At 48.6% G+C, this 24,571-nt stretch overlaps 3 long non-coding RNA genes and 1 other non-coding gene across 4 annotated transcripts; 1 reads left to right on the forward strand and 3 right to left on the reverse strand.

Moving 5' to 3' along the window:
* Window positions 1-5,490: 5,490 nt before the first annotated feature.
* Window positions 5,491-8,876, forward strand: LOC116656722. The gene is made up of 3 exons (XR_004311620.1): window positions 5,491-5,501; window positions 6,000-6,001; window positions 8,508-8,876. It is a non-coding gene; the product is annotated as an uncharacterized LOC116656722 (long non-coding RNA).
* Window positions 8,877-10,459: 1,583 nt separating this feature from the next.
* On the reverse strand, window positions 10,460-18,856 carry LOC116656721. Its single transcript, XR_004311619.1, has 2 exons — window positions 12,319-18,856; window positions 10,460-10,778 (listed from the first exon to the last, which is right to left on the reverse strand). It is a non-coding gene; the product is annotated as an uncharacterized LOC116656721 (long non-coding RNA).
* Window positions 18,857-21,349: 2,493 nt separating this feature from the next.
* LOC106728706 lies at window positions 21,350-23,315 on the reverse strand. Its single transcript, XR_001364975.2, has 4 exons — window positions 23,057-23,315; window positions 22,800-22,918; window positions 22,231-22,396; window positions 21,350-21,872 (listed from the first exon to the last, which is right to left on the reverse strand). It is a non-coding gene; the product is annotated as an uncharacterized LOC106728706 (long non-coding RNA).
* On the reverse strand, window positions 22,577-22,763 carry LOC116656888. The gene has a single exon (XR_004311895.1).
* Window positions 23,316-24,571: the final 1,256 nt, after the last annotated feature.

Raw genomic sequence — 24,571 nt, forward strand, 5'->3', positions numbered from 1 at the left:
CGCCCAGGTGTCACCGTGAACAGGCACATGAATGCCCAGGTAGCTTCCGACTGGCGGTGCTTGGGCACCTGATGGATGGAGACACCTGTGCACCCCGGGGCGTTCTGCTGAGCAGGCAAACCAGGAATGTATGTGGCCTTAAAATATTTCCATATGGCCCTTGCATAGCAGGTGAATAGGGGCGAATCATAAATGCTTTAAATAGCATGTGGCAATCACCTGTATGACTTTTAAATGTTCCATGTATTCTTCCATCTGCTCATTGTTCTGAGGTTTATAATAATGGGGCTCCTGAGTGCTTAGCACATGATGTAATGGAAGCAAAAACAAAAAACACAAAAAACAACAACAAAAAAACAGCTTGCAACTTTGAAAGCTAGGGATTAAGTTCAAGTGTGAGAATGCTGAATGAGACTAAAGGCACCCATAACTTGGCAAAAATAATAGGAAGAGTTTTTTTTTTTTCCTTTCTTTTTCTTTTTCTTTAAACCCATGTTTTTGTCGCTTGCTAGCACATTTATTTTTATTTCAGAATAGTGTTCCATGTATGGAGGCACCATAGTTTGTTTATCCAGTCACCTGTTGAAGGACATCTCAGTTGCCTCCAGTTCTGGATGATTATGGACACAGTAAACCCAGCTATTTTCATGTCCCAGCAGCAAAGACTACAAGCCCAATTTGAGTCTTGATACAAAGCAAAATTTCTTCCCTGATAGAAGCTTTCAACCGCAGTTCTAACCACCACAAGGGTAATTCAGAAATTTTAAATATCAGTGTCATTTTTTCAAGTATAAAGATCACACACACTCCAGCAGACTGTCTCCATGCATCCATTCATTCCCCATGTCTTTCTTTCCAAGGCTCGGACTCTGTCCAGGCACCCACCCTCCTCCACCTGCCGGGGCCCCGCCCCTGCTCTAGCAAGTTGACCAGGTGAGCCTAAGGCATCCCTTCTCCTGGGCACTGAGTTCAGGAGTGGGCATGTAACCCACTTCTGAGCACTGAGACCCTCGGGGAAGCCTGCCAGGGATTTTTGGAAATTTCCTGCACTCTTGAAAAAGGAGACACCAAAAAAGAGGGTCCATTTCTTTTCCTTCTTTCTTTTATTAAATTTTTTTGGTGGGGGGGAGATAATTAAGTTTATTTTTAAATTTATTTTAATTTTTATTTACTTATTTACTTTTAATGAAGGGACTGGGGATTGAACACAGGACCTCACACATACTAAGCATATGCTCTGCCACTGAGCTACACCCTCCCCTCGAGGGTCCATTTCTATGTCTGGATCCTGCTGTTCCCACTCTGATTCCCAGGACTGGGACAGCTGTGCTGTGCCCATCGGAGGAAGCAGCTTTTGATGGGGGGGGGAGGTGATGCTGGGACCACAGAGAGGTCAGGTGGAGGAAACAGAGCAGGTCTTTGGTGACACGTCCCTGCCTTGTCCGGGGGTCCCCTTCTTGCTAGACTTCCCACCACCCGAACTCATCAGTGTCCTCCGTGTTCACTCCAGCCTGGGGAAGGGTTTTCTCTTTCTTGTAGCTCAAAGCAACCTGAGCTCGTTTTAGAAACGTGTTGAAATGCAGAAACGCAGAAAGGAGAAAATAAAAGTCACCTATCACCCCACCAGCCAGTAACAACCGCAATTTAGGTTTTGTTGCTTTTATCCAACTCTTGGATGCTGTTAATTGTGACATATAATTACATAAGTAATACGCTTGCTTTTTGTGGAAAAAAAAATCAAATAGCACAATTGCTAAACATAGGAGCAGCTGCCGGAACCTGTCCCTCGGGGAGGACGTGGCAGTCTGTCACCCGTGGTGGGAGCTTTGCCCCCACTGTGTCAGCGCTTTAAGTGCCGATCCTGCCCGCAGAGTCTTTGGAGCACATACAGGGGTGAACTGTAGGTGACTAAGCCTGGCGGAACCTCTGGGCTCTGAGAGTGGGGAGCCAGGAGGAGTGAGAGGAATGGGGGAAGGAGTTATCCCTTCCTTTCTGCAAGCAGGGCTGGCCTTGGCAGAGGAAACAAAGTGGAGAGATCTTGGGCCTAGAGCGCAAAGGATCTGGCTTCAAATTCCTGATTCACTGTTGAAGGCTGTGTGGCCTTGGGCAGGTTCCTTAACCATTCTGAGCCTATTTTCTCAGCTGTAAAATGGGAATAATGATGCCTCACAGAGTTGGTGGAAGGCTTGGAGATAATGCACATGGTACAGACTCAATAAATGGTAGCCGTTATTCAAAATATTTGCCAACTGCCCGTATCTCTTTCTAGACTCTTCTACTACATTCTTAACATCTCTTCCCCCACCCTGCTGTCTTTGCTCCTTTGTATTAGCCAGTGGGTAATTAGTTGCAGACAAAAGGATCCACTCTAGCTGGTTCAAGCCAAAGGGGGTTGACAAAGGGCTAGAGAGCTCAGAGAATTGTCAGGAGGACCGGCGATGCAGGCACTAGGCAGGCTTCCAGGAACAACCGACTCCTCGAGTCACACGGGCTCACCGAGGGAGCTGCCTACCTCACCCAGACCAGGAGGCTGCCAAGTCAGCTTGGCCTCCAGAACCAGGCTCCCTCTGTCACAATCCATGCCAACAAAACAATGCCCTGTTCGCTGTCTCTGTCTCCACATATCAGTTCTGAGTCAAAGTGTCCTGCGGTTGAATCTAAATCACACATCTGAACTCCAGCAGGTTTTACATTTCTGCATTGGAAAGGGGAGACCTGCAGCCTGGAAATCTGATTACGATCAGAGAGTGGAGAGGAGGCTCAAAAGCTCAGGGCAGCCTCAGATTCTGGGTGGGGAGCAGGTGAAGGACACATGCTCTAAAGCTATGTACCTCTGATCTCGTCCCTCAGAGATGGCATTGTAAGATGCTCCAGTTAGATTCTTAGCTGAGCTCAGATGCGAGATGCAAAGCCAGGTGATTCAACAGCCCCGTTTCCAGGGACACGTGCTTCATGGGTCCTTCACAACGCACTTTTCTGTGGGGGGAACCACTTAGGTTTATTTATGTATTCAGTGGAGGGAGTGGGATTGAACCCAGGAACGTGTGCATGCTAAGCACATGCTTTTGACCACTGAGCTATACTCTCCCCTCTACATTGCACTTTTAAGAAGTTGCTTCAGATGGGGTTCAGGATACACTACCCTACAACAGAGCCCTTTGGCATATTAAACATTTTAAGCTGAAGGAGTTTGAGAAAATAACAGAAGCAGGAAATTAATTCTGATCTCCCCTCACTCCCCGATTCTCCCCTGAGACAGGTCATAAAACCTCACAGGGGCCAGGGGTGTGGAGAGAGTATATCTCGGTGGCAGAGCATGTGTGTGCTTAGCATGCACGAGGTCCTGGGTTCAATCCCCAGGACCTCCACTAAAAATAAATATAAAAACCTAATTACCTGCTCCCCCTCTCCAAAAAAAAACCCTCACAGGAGAGATATCCTCCCTAAACCCAGAAGAAAGTAGCATCCTTACCTTCGAAAACAAAGAAGTAAAGGGACCCCGACTATAGAGCTACAGTCATCAAGACAGCATGGTATTGGTACCAAAACAGACATATAGACCAATGGAACAGAATAGAGAGCCCAGAAATGAACCCACAAACTTTTGGTCAACTCATCTTTGACAAAGGAGGCAAGAATATACATTGGAATAAAGACAGTATCTTCAGCAAATGGTGTTGGGAAAACTGGACAGCAGCATGTAAAACAATGAAGCTAGAACACTCCCTTACACCATATACAAAAATCAACTCAAAATGGATTAAAGACTTAAACATAAGACAAGATACAATAAACCTCCTAGAGGAAAACATAGGCAAAACATTATCTGACATACATGTCAAAAATTTTCTCCTAGAAGAAATAAAAGCAAGAATAAACAAATGGGACCTAATGAAACTTACAAGCTTCTGCACAGCAAAGGAAACCAGAAATAAAACAAGAAGAAAACCTACGGAATGGGAGAAAATTTTTGCAAGTGAAACCGACAAAGGCTTGATCTCCAGAATATATAAGCAGCTCATACGACTCAATAAGAAAAAAATAAACAACCCAATCCAAAAATGGACAGAAGACCTAAACAAGCAATTCTCCAAGGAAGACATACAAATGATCAAAAAGCACATGAAAAAATGCTCAATATCACTAATTATCAGAGAAATGCAAATCAAAACTACAATGAGGTATCACCTCACACCAGTCAGAATGGCCAGTCATTCAAAAATCCACAAATGACAAATGCTGGAGAGGCTGTGGAGAAAGGGGAACCCTCCTACACTGCTGGTGGGAATGCAGTTTGGTGCAGCCACTATGGAAAACAGTGTGGAGATTCCTCAAAAGACTAGGAATAGACTTACCATATGACCCAGGAATCCCACTCCTGGGCTTGTATCCAGAAGGAAATCTACTTCAGGATGACACCTGCACTCCAATGTTCATAGCAGCACTATTTACAATAGCCAAAACATGGAAACAGCCTAAATGTCCATCAACAGGTGACTGGATAAAGAAGATGTGGTATATTTATACAATGGAATACTACTCAGCCATAAAAACCGACAACATAATGCCATTTGCAGCAACATGGATGCTCCTGGAGAATGTCATTCTAAGTGAAGTAAGCCAGAAAGAGAAGAAAAATACCTATATGAGATCGCTCATATGTGGAATCTAAAAAACAAAAACAAAAACAAACAAACAAACAAAAACAAAGCATAAATAAAGGACAGAAATAGACTCACAGACAGAGAATACAGACTTGTGGTTACCAGGGGGGTGGAGGGTGGGAAGGGATAGACTGGGATTTCAAAATGGTAGAATAGACTACGCTGTATAGCACAGGGAAATATACACAAAATGTTATGATAACTCACAGAGAAAAAAATGTGACAATGAGTGTGTATATGTCCATGAATAACTGAAAAATTGTGCTGAACACTGGAATTTGACACAGCATTGTAAAATGATTATAAATCAATAAAAAATGTTAAAAAAAAAAAAAAAAAAAAGGGACCCCGGAAGAATCCAAACAGGCCTTGCTAAGTTTCCGCCAGCTTGCTACACTTCCCTCACACTCTCTGACCTATCATATTCTTCCTCCACTCCGTCAAACCCAGAAAAAAACACTCAAGTTTAACTGTTTCTTTGGGTCGGTCTTCATTTCCGTCTGAAGTCTCCCATGTCACAGAAATTTTATATTTTTTTAAATTTTTTAATTTTAAAAATTTTTATGGAAGTGTAGTTGATTTACAATGTTAGTTTCAGGTGTACAGCAAAGTAATTCAGTTATACATATACATACTTTTTTTTTTTAGATTCTTTTCTAATATCTGTTATCACAAGAAATCGAATATAGTTCCCTGTGTGCTATCCAGTAGGTCCTCAGAAAATGTACAAGAAATAAATTTGTATGTTTTTCTCCTGTTCGTCTGTCTTTGTCAGGTTAATTTTCAGACTTGGCCAGGGACCCTCAGAGAGTCAAGGAAAACATTTTCCTTCCCTACGTCTGTCAACTTTCATCTCTGATGGATGAAATCTTACTAAACAAAGGAGCTGAAATTGTCTTTGGTGCAATAAAGGAAAAAAAAATTTTTTAATGGAGGTACTGGGGATTGAACCCAGGATCTCTTGCATGCTAAGCATGCTCTCTACCTCTGAGCTATTACCCTCTCCCCAAGGAAATATTGTGAGTGAGGGCAAATGCAGCCTGAGGGGCAGTGCAGCGCAGAAAAATCCCCATGGTCAGTCCTGAAGCTGTTCCTGCTCTAAGCTGCTACCTTTCCTCTGGAAAACTGGATCAGAACATATTTGTACAGGCTCTGATTTTTTTTTTTTAAATAATCACAGCCTTGGCTCCTGGAGTGAGCAGAGCCAGTGAGTGTGAGCCCAGGCTGGCTTATGCAATCCAGGGATTAGACACACGATAGGAGTGCAAAGTGCTGGAGTGAGTGTAAGGGTCCTTCCAGACAAGCCAGACGGCCACCTCCTCCTTACAGACGAAGACGTTATTAATCACCTGCAATTGCAGATGATAGTTTGCATTCACTCTGCACAAGTGATTTCATCAACTACTCTTTTATCCCACAGGAGGATAAAAGAAGAACTGCCTCTTGTCCCTCGAGAGAGCTGGCATCCCAGACAACGGGGACACCAGCTCCTTTCTGCGGTTTTCCTCCAGTTGGTGCAGGGATCTGAGACTTGTCCTTTCAGGATAGGACAGAAGCCTAGAATTCAGCCATAAGCCCTAAGGAAGGGTGGCCTAGTGATCTTCTAGACTGTTTTTCTCCCCTCGTTGCTGCGGGCGAAGTAGCTCTTGCGACCCTGCTTAGGAGCACGGTAAAGCCAGGGCCGCCTTCATCTCGTTGAAGGTGGTGGGACGGTGACTGGAAGGTACTAGTTATTTCCTTCTCGTTCTAAACCCCCCTGGGACTACACTGCCAGTCAAAGCCTGTGCTCCCTGCATAATAAGACAGGAACGCTGTGCGGAGGCGATGCTAATGGCAGCTAAATATAGATGGCAGCTCCTAGGCGCACCGCCTGCGTGTGTGCCTGCACGCACATTAGAACAATTACGGGAACTCGGAGGCTTCCGCGCTGCGTAATTATAACCTTGACTTGGGAAAGCGTGAAGTTCTCTGGCTGGGGCCAGGGCTCTCCTTATGTTAAAGGGCATTCCTGGACCAGCAGCTGGAAATGCCCTGTCCTTGGTCACCTTTGGACTTGGTGACGCCCAGGGTGGTATTACATAAAGGTGTCCATTGTCACTTGGAATGTGTGGGGCTCAAAGGACAGTCCTACATGGGTGGAGATTAACAGGCCTCATTAGTGAGTCACATTCCTTCCCTTCTCCATCCCTTATAATTAGGGTGTCAGACATCCTTGTTGGTCCCAGTCTCCGTTGATGCCTACTGAGTCAAGGTAATTACTAATAACGCCCCCTTTCACTCTCAGAAGGGACGTAGTAGGTGATCAATATGACGGTCACCGGTTTGTAATCCTCCAGAAGAAGGAGGGCGACAACGCTCCTTGGTGGGTGTGGATCCGAGAGCCAGCCTTGGTAAGAGGGCTCTAGGCTGAACAAAGAGCAGGGAGAAGCAGCTTTTCCACGCCCCTCTAAAGAGCCGTGCCCGCCCCTAATGGCTCGTAGCAGCTGCACACCCCCGGCTGCTGCTGGGGCACCGGGCTGATCAAACTAAGCCAGGGGAGGGGGGAGCCTGTTGGCCTATGCAGGATGGCCAGGCTGGAAAAATCAAATGGTTCCTGCCATCCAGTCGACCCTAGACCTGACTGAGATGAAACGGTCACCTGGCTGCTGACCTCCAAGCCTTCAGGTCGTAGCTTAAGAGAAACGTCAGAACCAGGCTTGTGCAGAGGATACTGGCCCCCTGTGGGACTGGTCTTGTTTGTAGGGTCTTCTCCCCATGCTGGGTCATTTCCAGACCCCCCGTCAAAGGCCAAGTATTCTGTGATTCTACATGGATTCTACATCTACCTGGAGTGATGAGAATGAAGAGGGATGGATGGAATGATAGCCTTATCCTTAAAATATCTCAAAGATCTGATGCCTCCAGACTAAACCCTTTCTCCCCCAACTCCACTGGAACGAAGGACTTTCTAATCCCTCAGCCCTAACGAGTGTTTCTTCCTGCGGGAGGTGGCCAGGGCCAACAGGGGACTGGGTTTTCTTGAGCAGTTTGCTGGTGACAGGCCAACTCCACGGGGAAAATTCTCATCTAGGGCTTGATCTGTGAATTACTCTATAATTCATCAGCTCTGCCTAAAAGCTATAGAACACATCGATCACCATCAGGCTGTCAAAACAGTCACTCAGCTGACGGGAATAACTTATTCGGGCTTTTAAAAAGACCACTCTTTTGCAGAGAGGTTGATTGAGTTTCTGCCTGTGCCCATAAAGTGCCTTTGCATGCAGATTACCACAGGAGGATTTACTGCAGAGAATAAAGTCTGGAAACTTGTTGGGTAGGGGGCACTCAACAGACCCAGAGATGACCAGTTATGGCAAATGAAAAGGATGCCCAAGATTTAACTCTGTAAAGATGGGCAGCGTGGGGTAGGGGGTTGGCCTGGTATCACAGTCCAAAAACCTCTCCTACCCATGGACCAGCCCCCATCACATCCACAGCGTTGGGTGAAGTGGGGTGAGGAATTCTACTGAGTATGCCGTCGGGTCGCTCCTCGGAGGAATGGGAGGAGGTGGAGGAGAGACCCGTGGAATCCCAAGATTGCTTGAACATGATGTTACTGATATAAATATTCGTTTGAATTCCAAATCAAAACTCCTGACTTTTTAAGCAAATAGATACCTGTGCCAGTTCTCCGACTCATAAAGCACAATATGGAAACAATGCTAAAAATGTGAGACTTTAGTTCTGCTGTGTGTGCCCCAGGAGCCAAGGGCTGAAAACCAGGTCCTGAGACTGGCTACCTAAGGACTCCCTGTCCCCGGAGTACACGCCTCTCTAGAACTTTGAGCTTCTTCCACCTGGAAGGTCTCTTTTCCCAGTCTCTGCCCCCTGCAATCCAGCCCCATCCCCCAGATGCAAAGGTCAGGATCAAGTCCTCTTTCCTCTGGGTTCTGGGTCTGTTTTTGCTCACACCATTATTCTAGCTCTCAGAAGATCCTGCCTTGTCTAGGGACCCCCTGACACCAGTTTCCTGCAGCAGCCAGAGCCTAAAACAGCCATGTGAATTTTCATAGGGTTTCAAAATATGTCCTTTTCAGTCCTTTCCTTTCCATTACCGCACAATGAACCGACTTCAAAACAGGCCTTGACCAAGAGGATTTTAGCATCAGTGTTCTCGCTTTGCTCTGCCAAGTACTCTTGGGCACCAGGAAAACACCCCCACGCCATGGCCTCTCCCAGTGCTGGTTTTGTTCCTTTTCATTTAGGAGGCAGTGACTTGTTTCCCTGGGTTTTAAAAGCAAGAGACGACGCTGCTTTGGTTGCAGTAACTCACAGGGTGGTCAGAGCAAAATGTCCCTTTTCTGGGAGGTGAGCAGCCCCACAGAAAGGCGTCAGCCACCCGAAGTGAAGGCCAAGACCCCCCCCCATCCCCCTAGCCCACAACAAGTCTGTCTGATTGCTGAAAACACCTGAGCCCACACTTGGCTGCCACAGGACAAAGGACTCCCAGCTTTAAAAACAATCACGCAGCAGCTACAGACACTCTCCGCCTGCCATTTCCAGTGTAAAAAGCCCCCGTTTGCGTTTACCAGTTTATTTGAAACTGGTGGAGGAAAGATCCGTGGAATCCCAAGATTGTTTGAACATGATGTTACTGATATAAACGTTCTTTCGACTTAGGAAGGAGCTGGAAGAGGGGCAGATTTCTGGAGTGAATGGTTAAATTAAGGACTAAAGGTGAAATAAGAACACAGCTCTGTGACTGGGAGCTGGCAGCCGAGGGGAGTATCATTCCTGTGGTTTACAAGCCTCCAGAAGATGCTGTGGGGACTTAATGTTTTATTTGAAGTTTGTGCCTGACTCTTGAATGAAGAGGCGGGGCGGAGGGAGCAGAGTGGCTTCTAGCATCTCTTAAGAGAACGTCTTTTATCCCAGATACCCAGGTGGCCATACAAATGGTGTCGTAAAAAAAGATGTCACTTGGACGGAGGGTGTAGCCCAGTGGTAGAGTGCGTGCTTAGCATGGATAAGATCCTGGGTCCAATCCCCAGTACCTCCATTAAAATAATAATAATAAAAAAATAAACCTAATTACCTCCCTACACACACACACACACACACACACACACACACGAAGTCACTTAGGCGGACAAGGCACGCTGGCCCTTGCCTCTCTTTTCTGCCCTGGGCGACCTCTGCCAATCTTATCTGTGCCCCACATTTAGCAGCCAGGGTCTCTCTCCTGAGACCAGAAAGCATGGTGCCTGGGAGCATTTTAGGCCTGTGGGTAGGAGAAGAGGTTGTGTTCATTATGGCAGAGTCAGGAGCAAGGGATGGTGTAAGGTGGGAACAGTGAAGACGCACATCTCACAAGTCACTCTGTTTTACTCCGTGGGAAGTGCGAGGCCTTAAGGATCCTCACCTGTGAACTGCCGTTTGTCCCAAAGGCAGTGATAACCTCAGACTGGCGGTATTTCAGAGGCGGGTGAGCAGAGAAAGACTCACCTCGGCTGGCGTTTCTCAACTTGTTCTTTGCTGAGTCTGTGACGGCAGATGCGTTTTGCGGTGCACTCAGCCTATGATCCAGAAAGCACCCAGGAGAGGAGGGCTGGCAGGGAAGGCAAAGGGGTGAGACGGGAGACCAGTGCTGACTTCACACTCTCCACTCTCCAAGGTTAAGTGAGCAGGGGTGGTGTGGCCTCTCACAGACACCAGGTGCCCCCCTGGGGAAAGGAATGTGATGGTATCGCTGGCAAGTGACCAAAACTGTTTCCCAAATGTAATTCACTTGTCTCACATATTTTTAAAAGTCCATGGTAAAGCATCCTTTTATTTCAAATGTTAAACTCTAAGGTTTGATCAAAATTTTAAGCAGGAAAGCTGGCTTCTTTCCAGATAAGATTGCTCTGCATGCCTGGCCGGAACAGAAGAGTTTCCAAGGGCAGTGATCTGCTCAAGGCTTCGATGCTTTTTGATTCATCTTTTAAAACGCTTCAGGCTCACGTATGCTGTTAGCTGCCCAGGACTGCCCTGGCGGGAAGACTGACTACAGCTTAGAAAGACACCATCCATATAGACAGCCAGGATTTCATTCTTCTCATCTCAAAAGCAGTATGTGTATTCCCAGGGAAACTTCTGAAAATACAGATGAGGTTTAGGGGGAAGACCCTTCCACTTAGAAATCAGCATTCTTAACTTTTTATTGGACGCCTGTGGTTGACAGAAGGATGGTTCCCCCAAAGATGTCCACATGCCAAACCAGAACCTGTAAGTCAGGTCACGTGGCCAAAAGGAATGAAAGTTGCAGGTGGAATTAACAAAGGGAGATCAGCCTGGATTATCCCAGTGGCCCCACGGGAAAACAAGCGTCCTGCCCTCACCTGGGTTTCAGCTCAGGAGCCCCCAGACACACTTCTGACTCTAGAAGTGGAAGACAGTCCGTTTGTGTTGTGTCAAGCCACTGAGTTGGTGGCAACTTGTTAGTTACAGCCACCACAGGAAATTAATACAGTCGCTTCCAGGTTTTTTCTTTGCACATGTATTTTCAACCCTGCCAAAAACAGGACCATGCTGCACATAATATTTTCAAATAATCTTTCATTGAAGTACAGCATCCAAACAGAGAATCACAGATCCCCAGCTTACAGCTGGACAGTCACAAAGAGAACACTCCTATGTGACCACAGCCCCAGTCAAGAACTCTTAACATGGCCACACTCCCCAGAAGCCCCTTTGTCCTGTATGGAGATTCCTCAAAAAACTAAAAATAGACATCATATGATCCCGCAATCCCACTCCTGGGTAGATACCTGGAGGGAACTCTAATCCGAAAAGAAACACACACCCCAGTGTTCACAGTATCATTATTTACAATAGCCAAGACATGGAAACCACCCAAATGTCCATCGACAGATGACTGGAGAAAGAAGATGTGGTATATTTATACAATGGAATACTACTCAGCCATAAAAAAGAATCAAATAACGCCATTTGCAGCAACGTGGATGGAATTGGAGATTGTCATTCTAAGTGAAATAAGTCAGAAAGAGAAAGAAAAATACCATATGGTATCACTTACATGTGGAATATTTAAAAAAAGGACACAAATGAACTTACCTACAAAACAGAAACAGACTCACAGACATAGAGAACAAACTTACAGTTACCAGGGGGTAAAGGAAGTGAGAAGGGATAAACTGGGAATTTGAAATTTGCACCCCTTGGGGAGTAAAACAAATGTGAGCTGTCTTGATTGTGGTGGCGGTTTCACCGGTATATACATCTATCAAAACTCCTCAAATCGTTCATCTCACATGTGTGTAGTTTACTGCACAGGAACCATACCACAATAAAGGTGTTAAAAAAAGAAGCCCCTTGTCCTATTCTCAGTCACCCCCTCCCCAAAGGAAATCCCCTCCTGACTTGTACACATAGCCTAGACTCCCCACTCAGGAAGTTTATAAATGAAACCACACAGTACGTACATGCTTTGTTTTGGGTTTTTTCATTGAGGTATAACGTACACATACTGAAAAGTGCAAATTTTAGGTCTGTTTTCACAGCTGCAGACCCTCAACAGCCCTGTGGCTCAGGACAAGGAGTACTTCCTGTCCCAAAGGCTCCCTTTCCTCGGCCCAGTGCCTGTCCCCCTCCCCCAAACAACCAGTGTTCTGACCTCCATCAACACAGCATCACTTCTGCCTGGTTTGGCTGGTTTGTGTACGTACGTGGAATCACATGGTGAGCTGGGACCTGTTTTTTGCCTTCACTCATCAAAATATAAGCAACTTTCCACTGCACAGCTGTACCATGCTTTGTTTCATCTGTTTCTTCCTTTTGCCTCTGGTTGCTTCCAGTTTGAGGGTAGTTCTGAGATGTAAACATCAAAGATGCAGCAGGCTTCTTCCACCCCCAGAGGCAGGTGGGCCAGCAGTGACAAGCCACGCACACAGCCTTCCGGCTCGGTCATCACACATCGTCATCACCCTCTTCCCTGGCCCACTGCTGTGACAGATCCCTGCGAGACCCAGGCCTCCTGGAGGGCACCGAGGGCCCGGCTGGAACGATTGTTTTCTTACAGCCCACAATCTGGGCCACTTCCTCTCCCTGCCACCCGGCAACCAAGAAGGCATCTCCTCCCCGAGCTCAGTCAGCTCGCGTTCCCCCAGGTCGACCAGCTGCCGTTCAGAGCTTCGTGTCCCAGCTGGGAACTCTTCCCCAGTATTCCTTGGAAAACAAAGACTGTTCCCAGGGAGACCAAGTAAACAAGTCCACACCTCTATTCCGGGTAACGTGACAAGAGTTAACACCTGAAGCAGTTGGCCTGCAGTTGGTTCCAGCTATTGTGTTGTTTGCACAGGAAGTCCGGAAGGGAGAGGGGTAGGGGAGCCCAGCGTATTCCAAGGAAAATGTTTGCAGGCTGACAAATTATGACATCACTTGCCCAAAATGTGCGTATTAGGATATTAGCATCTTATGCACTTAGTTAATGTAGTGGGTAACAGTCTGTTCAACTGTAGTGGAACTGGGGTCTCTGATGGCTGGAAACGAGCAGGTATCAGCACCTGCGGATTAGTTTGTTCCATTTAGAATATATGGAATGGGGGCGGGGGGTGTAGCTCAGTGGTAGAGCCCATGCTTAGCACGCACAAGGCCCTGGGTTCAATTCCCCAGTGCCTCCATTAAAAAAAATAACCTAATTACTTCCCGCCTACAAAAAGAAAAACAAGAATATATAGAATGGTCTAGACGCCCAATGCCAGGCATGAAAAATAAATAATGCAGAAAGGAACTAGAAAGTAGACCTTTCACAGTTGGCTTCACTCATCCCTTTCAGAGGCAGTTAGAAAATCTGACTAAACACCCTTTACTCTTGAGTCATCAGGACTTTTTCTTGAGATGACCACAGCTTTAGCAGAACTGAGATGAAAAGTCATTCGGAAAATGACATGACACGTGTTCTACAATAATTTCATAAAGCTGGGGTCCCTCCCTCTGGGCCTCTGTTCCATTTCGTGTGTGTGTGTGGGCGCGCGCGCACGTGCGGGCAGGCGCGTGTGTGCAGGGGAGGGTGCTCTGCTCTGGTCTGCGGAGTCTCCGTTTGTTCCCCTCTCCCCGCGCTCTGAGCTCCATCCATCTCTCCCCTTCTCCTGTGTCTGCATTAACTGGACATAACAGAGAATGGAAATACCTGATAGAGATTTTGTTTAAAATACTGTTAATATTTTTTACATTTTTTTTGAATGAGACCCTCCCTTCACTGCATGTCACCCTGGGAGTCGGCAGGGCCCATGTTCCAGCCCCAGCGCTCACTGGCCATGGGGCCCTGGCAGTGACCGCCCCTGTGTCCCGGGCCCTCTCTCGGCAAAGCGAAGAAAAGAGCCACCTGGCTTCAGAAACCTGTTTGGAGGAGCCGAGGAGACGCAGGCGAAGCCTGGAGCCCAGCGCCAGGTGCGGGTTAAGCGGGCCTTAGGTGGCAGCTCTTTTAGGTTTAGCGCTCTCTGCCCCTTCCCTGTGGGTCCGCAGCACCGCGGCTGGATGAGTGAGACTCTTCGCCCCTGACCCAGAGTCTTGAAGTCACCGAAACTCCACGTGGAGCGGCTATTTCCTCAAGGAAGCAACTCCCTGACGGAAATTACACGCCTGGGGGAATAAATGAGCTCCTGGAGGTGACACATAGCCACTGCCGGTGTGCAGAGGGGAACTCTGTCACCATATGAGGATTCATGGTGGGGGGGGGGGGTCAGCGGCTGGAGAGACGGGGGCAGGGCAGGGGGACGCTCCGGAGCCAGGCTGGAGCCTGAGCCCGCCTGCCCCTAGAGCCAGTCTGCGTCATCTCAGTTTCCTCTTACTTGGCAGGAAGGAAGGAGACGGTGAGTGAGTTCCTTGATTTGTACCAAAATTAGAAAAGAAAAAAAGGCAGGTTGGGAGGAGGGTACAGCTCAGTGGTAGAGGGCATGCCGAGCATGCATGAGGTCCTGGGTTCAATTCCCAGTACCTCCACCCAATTACGCCCCACCCACAAAAGAACCTACTCATTAAAAAAAAAAAAAGGCAGGTTGAGGGGATCCAGAAAATTTTGTTGTTGTTTTCTTTTCTGACCCCCTGCCCCACCTTATATGCCTAAAAGCAGAACTTCCCAAGAGAATTCAACTGTCACAAATCCCCTCCCCAGGCTGGGATGCAGACCTGTGCAGGCAGACCCCTATCCCTGGAGACACCCACGCGCAGATCAGAATCCCCCAGACAGACATAAAACTGCCAGAACTCTCCTCTATTCTTCTAAAGGCCCATTTATCTATCCTAAAAGCCCTTTGTTTCCCCCTAATGTCCTCCTTCCCTTCCCTTCCCCCTTCCCTTACTTTTGGGGGGGGGGGTAATTAGATTTATTTACTCTTAACAGAGGTAGTAGGTGTAAAACCCAGAACCTCGTGCATGTTAAGCAGGCACTCTACGCGCCGCGCTGTCTTCCTTCAACGCTGCAGGCTGTTCTTAACACTTTAGCTTCAGGAATCAGCCAGTGTGGACGAGGGCAGGTGCAAACGAACAATCAGAGGCACAGTCCTCCCTGTTGAAAATCAAGGAGACCCCCCCCCGACCCTGACTCCCTTTTCTTCCAGAATTTCTTCGTCCTCAAATGTCTGTAGATCTTTGTCGTGGTTGAACAAGTCTCTTGCAGATCCCACGACTCTGGAACGTTTGCCCAAGGGCCAGAGAGCCATGTCCTTGAAATGAAGGGTTGTAGCCACTTAGCTCTTTCAAAGGGCAAGACCACTCTCTGTCTTTGCAATTCCGTCGGCTGCGGCCTGTGGCGCTCCTGACATGCTGGAGGAATGCCTAGTCAATAGCAGCGCTGTTTTCCTTCACGTCTACCTTTGTGGGGATGTTTTCTGGGTTGTGACAAAGCTTCTTTGCTTGGTCACACGTTACTCAGGCTCCTGGACCTTCTCTGAGGCCCATCTGCGCACTTCCCTGTAAAATCTGGTTCTGCTGAGTCAGTTTAGCCAGAACCACTCGCCTCCCTCCATATCTAATTAGGTTTCTCGTCCTTCACCATTCCAGGTGAGGTCTGAGCCCCCTGCCCTGCCTTCAGCAAGAATCCTGTTAGGTCAGTGCAGCCAGAACCCCCTCCCGGTCCCCCTGATGTTTCCTCTGAGTAATTTTCCATCCACCGACCCTACCCTGCTCCCTGGCTCTGAACTCCCGCGTTGCCCACGCTGTACTCGGAACTGAACCCAGCCGTGTGTTTACTATGGTCTCCCTTCCTCTGCCGAGGAGGAAGGAATTTTCCTCTACCCTTCTAAGTCTAATTCTTAGACCAGTCAGAAGAACCCACACGAGACAGATGAACACGAGAAGAATCCAACAAAACTTCCAGTACCTCTGTGCACCGCAGAGACCCAGAGAAACCGAGCAACTCGTCATAGCAGCCGAAACCCTCACCTTAAACACCATCTTCAGCTGAAGACAAAAGGGGTGGGGTGGCAGCCTGGGACCCTAAAGGGGAGGAAGGCAACTGGCTTGGAGATGGTAAAGCAAATGCTGGTTGGGCCCTGCGGAGACAGAGAACACAGCGAGGAATTTCAACAGACTTTGCAGGGTCCTCTCTGTCTCCACCCCTGGTTCACACGCTAGTGATCTACCGTGATGCTCCCTTCCCGCAACAGTCCTCCGCCCACATGCTTCAGGCTGTTAGAGGGAAGGTCAAAGGCTCTGTCCGATCTTGGGCCTGATTGTTTTCAGCTGGAAATAATATGCATGTCGAAGAGACGCTTTTTCGGTTGGCAAGTTTTGCTCCCCCACACTACTGCGATAATCCTGAACAAAATTGGCTTTTTACCACTTTAACTACTGTCCAGCTCAGGTTTTTGACAGTTGGGAGATTTTGTTTTTAATTCTGTTTCCTCAACACGTGACTACACAGTTTTAAAGCAAAGAGCAAGGACGTCCTTGAGTGTTTATCGCTGCCTTCTGCTGCACCCACTGAAGTAGGAAGGCCTCCCTGGACCCGGCTTCCACGTAGCCGCAGAGGCCCAGGTGCAGACTACAAGAATCGTTGCCCCTAGGGGTGATGCTGAGAGAGTCTTCCCCGATACAGGATGTTGGCCCAAAGGAATAAGGTCATTTGAGTATAAATACCGCGAGGAATCAACTGTGCATGTGTGGTACAAGGTAAGCCTCCACTTAACCCTGTCATCCGTGAGAAACGTACACAGCGACTAACAACGTCCTCCCTCCCTCCCTCCCTCAAGGTGTGGTACCCAGACCAGCAGCACCTGGGCGCTGGAGAGAAAGGCAGGGGTCCAGGCCCGCCCCAGACCTGCGGCCCCAGAATCTCATCTGACAAACCCGCAGGGGACTGGCCCGCATTGTTTAGGAAGCGCTGACCCAGGCAACACTCTCATCTTTGTTCCTAGAACAAAAGTGCAACTGGATGGGCATTCTTGACCAAGTCAGGTATTTAACTTAAACAGGTAGGATGTCCCTGCCAAAAAGAGGGACTCTAAAAAAAACCAAACCAAAACAAAAAAAAAACAAACAACTGGCCTAAATCAGGCTTGGAACAGAGGCTCTTAGCCTGATATAATTCATATCCTCCTTCTGGGAAGAGATTGGCATCCCTGATAAAATTAATAAAGTTATCTGGGAAACCGGTTACCTACCCACCCAGCTGACTGTCAGAGCCTTTAGCCAGTGTTTCTTTTCGTATTTAGCCTAAAAATGATATTTTTAAAAAATCCCTACCTAAAAATGAACTAAATTGGCCCTCAGGGGCCTCTCCCCTTGCGTACAAGATTGCAACAAAATTTTGTAACATATATTCATCACAAAATTCTCTGGAAAGTCTTCCATTTCACCTAAAAAAATTGAATGGGTAGATTATTAATGTGGTTGACCTCGTGTCAAGTTATGCTGAGAGGCTACCATAAATGTGGGAAGGATCACTGGCAAGAGGTTCAAACAAAGCGCAGCCAAAGAAGCAAAATGTCAATGAGGGGAGAAAGTAAAAAGGCCACGCAGAGCCCTTCTGCACATTCGCAACAGGGTCGCCTCTGAATGATGGAAACAGAGAAGATACAGGGTAACTGCAGCAGAGGATGGAAGCAGGGGCAGGTCGCGAGCGCTCAGCCCGGATCCACTGGGAAGGCAGGCAACAGGCAAGGACTAGAGGGGGTGGTGGGGAGTCCAGAGATCAGTACACACATGGGCTTTTCAGAAACAGGGGGAGGAGTGAACCAGTGCAAAACCCTGCCTGTGCGGAGGGCTGTGGGAAGCAGGGAACTGCTGTTTAGTGCCAGCCTTTGAGTCCTATCAACTTAAAAAAAAATTTTTTTATTTGGGGGGAAGGTAATTAGGTTTTTTATAATGGAGGTACTGGGGATTAAACCCGGGACCTCATGCATGCTAAGCAAGTGCTCTACCACTGAGCTATACCCTCCCCATCCCATCAACTTTTAAAACGAATGCACTATTTATTACTTTAGGGAAAAAAAACTAAGAACAAAAACACCAAGCAGGGTTTACACATATCTAACGTGACCAGAGGAAGCGAGACCTTTGTCATTTTGACTTCTTAATCTCCTCTTTTTATCTCCCCCCATTAACTTTCCAAGGGGCAATTAATTTGCAAGTAATTTGAAACAAAGGTGGCCCACGAGCAAAGGGGATTTATGGGAGCTTTCCCAGAGACTCATCACGGTAACTCAGCCTAACAGATGACAACCCATCAAAGTTTACAAATGCGCACAAATGCTGGGCGTTTGATAGGAAGAAATTGACTCGGCAGGGACGGCAGCAAACAGGAGTCTTACTTGGACTCCATACAGTGATCCAAACATCCTGCTGACGGCGGCTGCCCTTCTAAAGCAGCGTTGTGTGTTGTGTAACTGGCACACAACTGCACGGCTGACAGACTGGAGACACGCGAGCTCCCCCTGACTTAGCTCCACTTGAATTAAATTTGCAACAAAGACCTAGTTTTCTGCTGGAGCCACAAAACTGATCTGAAAAAAACATCAGAATGACTAATTGTTTTCGATGCATTTGTTATGTGTTTCCAACCCCAACAGGCCTGTACATTGTCAAGATTACAGGGGAATGTACTTCGTGTAGTCCTCCTGATGGTAATGTAACGATTTAAATGACACATTATCTACTCTGTTGAAAAGACAAGTACACAGTTCCTCCCGGGGGGAAACAGACAAGAAAACAATCACAAAACATGGGGAGCCCTACGGTGGAGGTGAGCACAGGCGGACAGAGACCCATCCCTGCCGCTGAGACAGGCAGACATTCGAGCAACCTCTGGCTTCGTCTACGAGGTGAAGGGCACAGGGCCTTCATGTGTGAAGAGGGTCATTTGTCCCAGAACTTTACTTGTCATATCTAAACATTTGTCCGTGTCACTCATCTCAGGACATGGAAGTTACAGTTCAACAGAGCCAAGAGTGAGAGATGCCGCCAGCTGCCAAGGGAAAAGTAATGCTCCCAATGCACAGAGCTGGTGTCAGCTCAATGTGCAAATTTCTTAGCACAAGAACAGGAAATACTTCTAATGTTAACTACTTTATTAGGAGGGGAAAATGGTCCACTACTCTGAGTAAAAGCCAAAGTCCCACAATTCCTTACAAGATCCTGCAAGACCTGATCCCCAGGCCCCTTCAGTCCTCCTCATAGGGCGTTCTTGCTCATGGTCTATTATTCTGGCTGCTTCTGCTGCCTTTGCACTGGCTGTTCCCTCTGCTTGGGATGCTGTTCCAGGGTGTCACATGACTTACTCCCTATTTCAGGATTTTGCTAAATTAAAGATCCAGGCCCTTCCCAGCCACCCTAACTAAAACTGCCCACCTCATACCCCACTCCTTCCTACCCCAGTTCCCTTTTTATTCCCCAGCACAATTGTGATATCCCACAACTCTAATGATTTCTGTCTCCCGGGCACTGGAACGTTAGCTCCCTGAGGACAAGATGCCTCTGCTTTGCTCCCTGTCTTGGCCTCACTTGGCCAACATTTGTTTAATCCATCAGAAAGCTGTCAACCAGGTTCATAAACCAAATGTGCAATATTCTACTTAAAATCACACCTCCAGAGTTGTGATTCCTTCTCCCCCGCCAAATCAAGGGCACTTTTCTAGCAGACAGTAATCAGCGATCTGAACCACACTGGTTTTGTACAAACGTCTTTCAGTCTTAATCTGTTCCTTTTAATTTCAAGCATGAGCAACGTTCTGGTCAGAGATGCTTCTAAACCCTTAACACACCGTCTGGGACCTCAAACACTAGTATGTGTTGCACTGGATTTCTCACCAAAGAAAATCTTCCATGCTGAGTAGAACCACCTGTTGTCACTGGGAGTGACTCTGGACAGAAAGCTGCATTAGAATATGCTCTGGTCTCCAAGTGCCCAGCCGTGTCCTATGACCGAGTTTGGTTCAACTGGCCCAAGACATGATAAGTATGTCCCAGGAACTGCCTGCAGCTGGGACACCCTGGCAGATTCCTAAGAGCACAACCCTGCAGATTAACTTTCTGCATAATTTTCTGGTGAAATAAGAGCTTGGCTAAATTAAAACAAAACAAAACAAAGAAACAAAAACCCCCAAACCCAGAAAACTTTGTACCAAGTTACAAGAAAATACAGCAGTCTGGTGTAGGAGTCCACCCCCTAGTGGACAAAGAAAGAAGTTCAAAATCTTGGCCTGGCAACTGTTCTTTGGCTCAATTTTTAAGTTTTCTGCTTTGGGCCGTTAAAAACAACTTCTTAAGAGTCCACACGCTTGATTAACCACGGCTACTATCAAAACACCATCTTTTTGAAAGTCTGGACTCCTGCCTGCTTCAACCCTCTCTTACACAATCCAGAGGAACGTCGTAAGCCCTGAGGCCCATCCCCGGTGCACACAGCCTACCACGCACTCTGGGGAAACAAGCCTGCCGTCACCACACTGTGACCAGCTGGGGTCGACTCCATGAGGGGGCTGGAGCCGCAGGAGCCAGAGTCGCTGGGAAACATTCCAGGAGCCACACCCAGGAATCCACTGGCTCCATGAAATGTTCTCACGTGTCTCCTCCCATGGGTTTGAGGGCTCCGTCCATCACCCGCTCAGGCACCCGGCACACCCACTGTGTGAAACCAAGAACACTCACGCCCTGTGCTGCAGTCACAGACAAGGGCCGGACAGTCAATGTTCAGACCCAGCAGCCGGAAGCAGGACAGGACGCGAAGAGAAGCAGGTATCCCGGGGATGCGTGGGCTTCCGGGGAAGACGAAGCCTCTCTGCCCGGGAACAACCACTCTCTTCTCAGCACCCCCTTCCCTGCTCCTGGCAGGCTCTCTGTCCTAGGAAGTCCCAGACCAACCCAAGGGGACTCCCAGGGGACACGAAGGCATGGTCCTTGTTCACTGTCAGAGTCCAAAAACATCCTCAAAAATCACACCGGCTCTGTCAACGTGAACTTCATTCGCTAACATCTTCCATGCTACAAATGACACGCTACTGCCCAGAGGGACCCACGGCTAATGCTTCCCATTAACTCAGCAAACCAAAGGCTGGATCAACTCCTGGAGGACAGTCCGCAGACACGGAGCCCCGGGGCTGCTTGACCAGACTGACATGGGGACAGACAGACAAGGACCCGCCCACGGCCACAGCGAGGATGCCGACACCCGCACTCCGGAGAAACACCATGTAGAAGAACAAGGCAGCGCCCGGGCACGAAAGCTCTTTATTCCAGAAATACCCACATGTACGCTTTCCCCAGTACACACCCCATCTCAATACAACGGGTTCATTTAGGCAATTACTGCAGCCTCTCCCTCTAAAGACAAACACACACGGGGAAGTGCAGGTCACCGTCCTGTGAACTGTATGCCCTTGTGAGTGGCCCCAACAGGAAAACTAAAACGGTAAAAAGTCAAGAGCCTGGAGCAGACCCCTGCCTCGGCGCTGGGGCTGTTTCGCTCACCCTGAGGCAGGCAGGCCTCTTCTTGTTGGAAGCAGCATCTGTAAAGACCCCAGAACTTTCAGACGCCGCAGACCCCTAGAGGTTTCCAGCTGGATATGCTGTGAAAATGCACTGAAAATCCGAGGGAAAAGGGTAACTAACACTCACAAAGGGACAGCTAACTGGTCCATTGTGCTCCTATGAACTTTACCGAACCCTCACAAGTGCCACCCGGCAGGAGTCACCGTCGTCGTGCAGCATACACCAATCTTCCAGGAAACTCACCTGCAAAGGAAGCACTTGTTACCAGTTTCTACTCTACTGCAGCGAGTCTGAACGTTCAGAGAATTTAAAACTGTTAGCACAATAAAACACCCTCCCAAATCTAAAATCTACCTTCCACCCAAAATACGATGCAGACAGTGCCTGGCAGTGACCAACCAGTCCCCTACTCCTTCCAAGTCTACAAGCTTCATGCCAAGGACTTCCTAACCCATCGCTCCTGGCACACTCGGACATCTGCACACCACCATGTGGGGCCTCCCTCAGAAACCTGCCCATAATGGGCACCATAAACCTGAACTCTGACAAAGCACCCCCAAATTCACCACCAGCCCATTCAGTCGTACATTTTCTCCCCTACCTGTTGCCGTGGTGGTCTCCAGTTTGGTCCCAAGCCTTGAGGTCCCCACCTCCTCTGAAGCCTCCTCTCATGCGTCTGGCCTTTTGTCACATGTCTTCTCAGCTAGGATGGCTCCCTTCTGTTGTCCAGGCACTTACTGACATCACCCCAACTGGGCTGTAGCTCCCTGAGAACAAGGGCTGTAACTGTTCTGTTCATCTCTGTATCCCTAACAATCAGCATGGTACCTGGCCCAAGTTTCAAAACATATTTACTGAATAAAACAAGTCACATTAACGCTGTTTATAGGCTTTTGGAAACGACCTGATCTCTGATCCTAACTACAGTGGTCTTCCTGCAGTGAACGTTCTGTTTGCAGTATCATACATGATCATCAGACGGCTGCTAGAATGTTCACACCTGTTACTGCAAATTCAAAACCCAGGGAAACGGTCTCCTGGGAATTTACTTTAGGTCAGGGTCGGGCTGCCTGGTACAAGGTTGCACCCACAACTGGGAGGGTTCAACAACACAGGAGCCTCTCCCCAGACCACCGGCCTCAGGACCCTGCGTCTCCGTGCTTGACATACCTGGATCCCCCAAACTGATGTCACTCCGAATACTGTCACCGACGAGGAGGCGAAAACCAAGGCTGCAAGTCTTCATCCAATCGCCGGGGTCTGGAGAGCTCTCCGGCTCGGTGGAAACCCTGGGGAAAGGGAGATACAATAAGCTCTGGAGGGTGAGTCTCACTGGATGTTTACACACCCCGGAAACTCACGAAGGCCACCCCCAGCCGGGGAATCCAAGGCTCTTCTGCGGGGCGGGTGCCTCGACAGCCCCTCACCCCGACTGTGGTGCCTGCGTTCGGTCTCCTCCGTCCAAGCCCCAGCTGCAGTGCGAGGAGCGGTCCTTGAAGTTCGGGCCCGCGGAGCTTCATGACGGCCCAGCTGCGGCCCAGCGTCACCCTGCGGGCCGGGGACCCGCCACCCCTCGGCGACGAGAGTGCATCTCTCGGACAAGAGCGCGCCTCCCGGACAAGAGCGAGCACGTTGCCGGGCTCTTCCCAATCCCCGGGAAAAGCCGCCCCGCACACGCACTTCCGGGCGGAAGTGACGGCTTACCATAGAGGCGGCAGCTAGAAGATCACCCTTAGCTTCGAAAACTGGGTCCTCCAAGGCCGCCTTAAAGGGGCCGCAGTCGCGAAATGGTGATTAATGGGCACGAAAGCCCTGGCGGGAAGGGGTGGGCCTTACAAGGGAAGTCGAAGGCCAACTGGGTGCCTGGAGCCGAGCGTGAGCTAGCCCTTTACTCCTAACGCAGCCCAGGATCACGCCTGCTTTCCAGGTGAAGAAAATGGTGCTGCAGACAAGAGGCGCTCCTTTCCCAAGCCTGGCCAGCCGGGTGGCCATCGGCCCTCGCCTTCCTACGTTGGAGTAACAAAGCGGCAGTCTTGCGCTCTGGCTTTAGGGAGAGCAGACCCTCTCTGGTTAGCCACAGGCCCCTCCACTCCGTATCGCATCACACCCTCTGTTCTTCACATTTATAGTACCTGCGGTCCCAGGAGGGTGTTTGAATTTGTAACTTGGGGTCTCCTGGCTGAAAATCCCAACTTACTGGCATTTAGATCCTTCCGAATCTACACAACATTGTAAACTGACTATAACTCAAAAAAAAAAAAAAAAAATCCTTCCAGGGGGAGGGTATAGCTCAAGTGGTAGAGTGCTTGCCTAGCATGCATGAGGTCCTGGGTTCATTCCCCAATAACTCCTCTAAAAATAAACCTAGTTACATCCCCCAACCAAAATAAAATAATTAAAATAAAATCCTTCCAAATCTAGCCTCATTTGCCACCACTCTCTCCCTCCCTCAATTATAGGGAACTTCTCAGCATGCCCGCAAACACCCAACCCCGCCAGCCTCATCTTCCCACCCGAGACGACTGTTGGAGCCAAGTCCTGAGGGACAGTGTTACCAAGGCAAGTTCACATGCCTGCCGCACTATGAGGCCAAGCACACTGAAACGTTGGCGTTTGGAGCAGAGAAAGGTTTACTGCAGGGCCGAGGAAGGAGGACAGGGTGCCTCGTGCCCAAGAAAACCTCAAACCTCCCCGAAGGGTTTCAGCAAAGCCCATTTAAGGCCAGGCAAAGGAGAGCACAAACAGCTCGTGCACAATTCTCTGACTGGTCGATGTTGAGGGAACATTATCAACCCCTGGGAGCCAGAAGGTCTGAGGGCCATGTGTTCGCCATCATCAAGTAGTTCTTTCCTTCCCATTGGTGGTGGTTTTAAGTATCTGAAAAACTCAGGAAATATCCATGAGATCCATGGGTCCTTCAGAGAGGAGCTGCAGCTCTGACC

The sequence above is a fragment of the Camelus ferus genome, chromosome 16 (assembly GCF_009834535.1).
Source record: "Camelus ferus isolate YT-003-E chromosome 16, BCGSAC_Cfer_1.0, whole genome shotgun sequence".
Taxonomy (NCBI): domain Eukaryota; kingdom Metazoa; phylum Chordata; class Mammalia; order Artiodactyla; family Camelidae; genus Camelus; species Camelus ferus.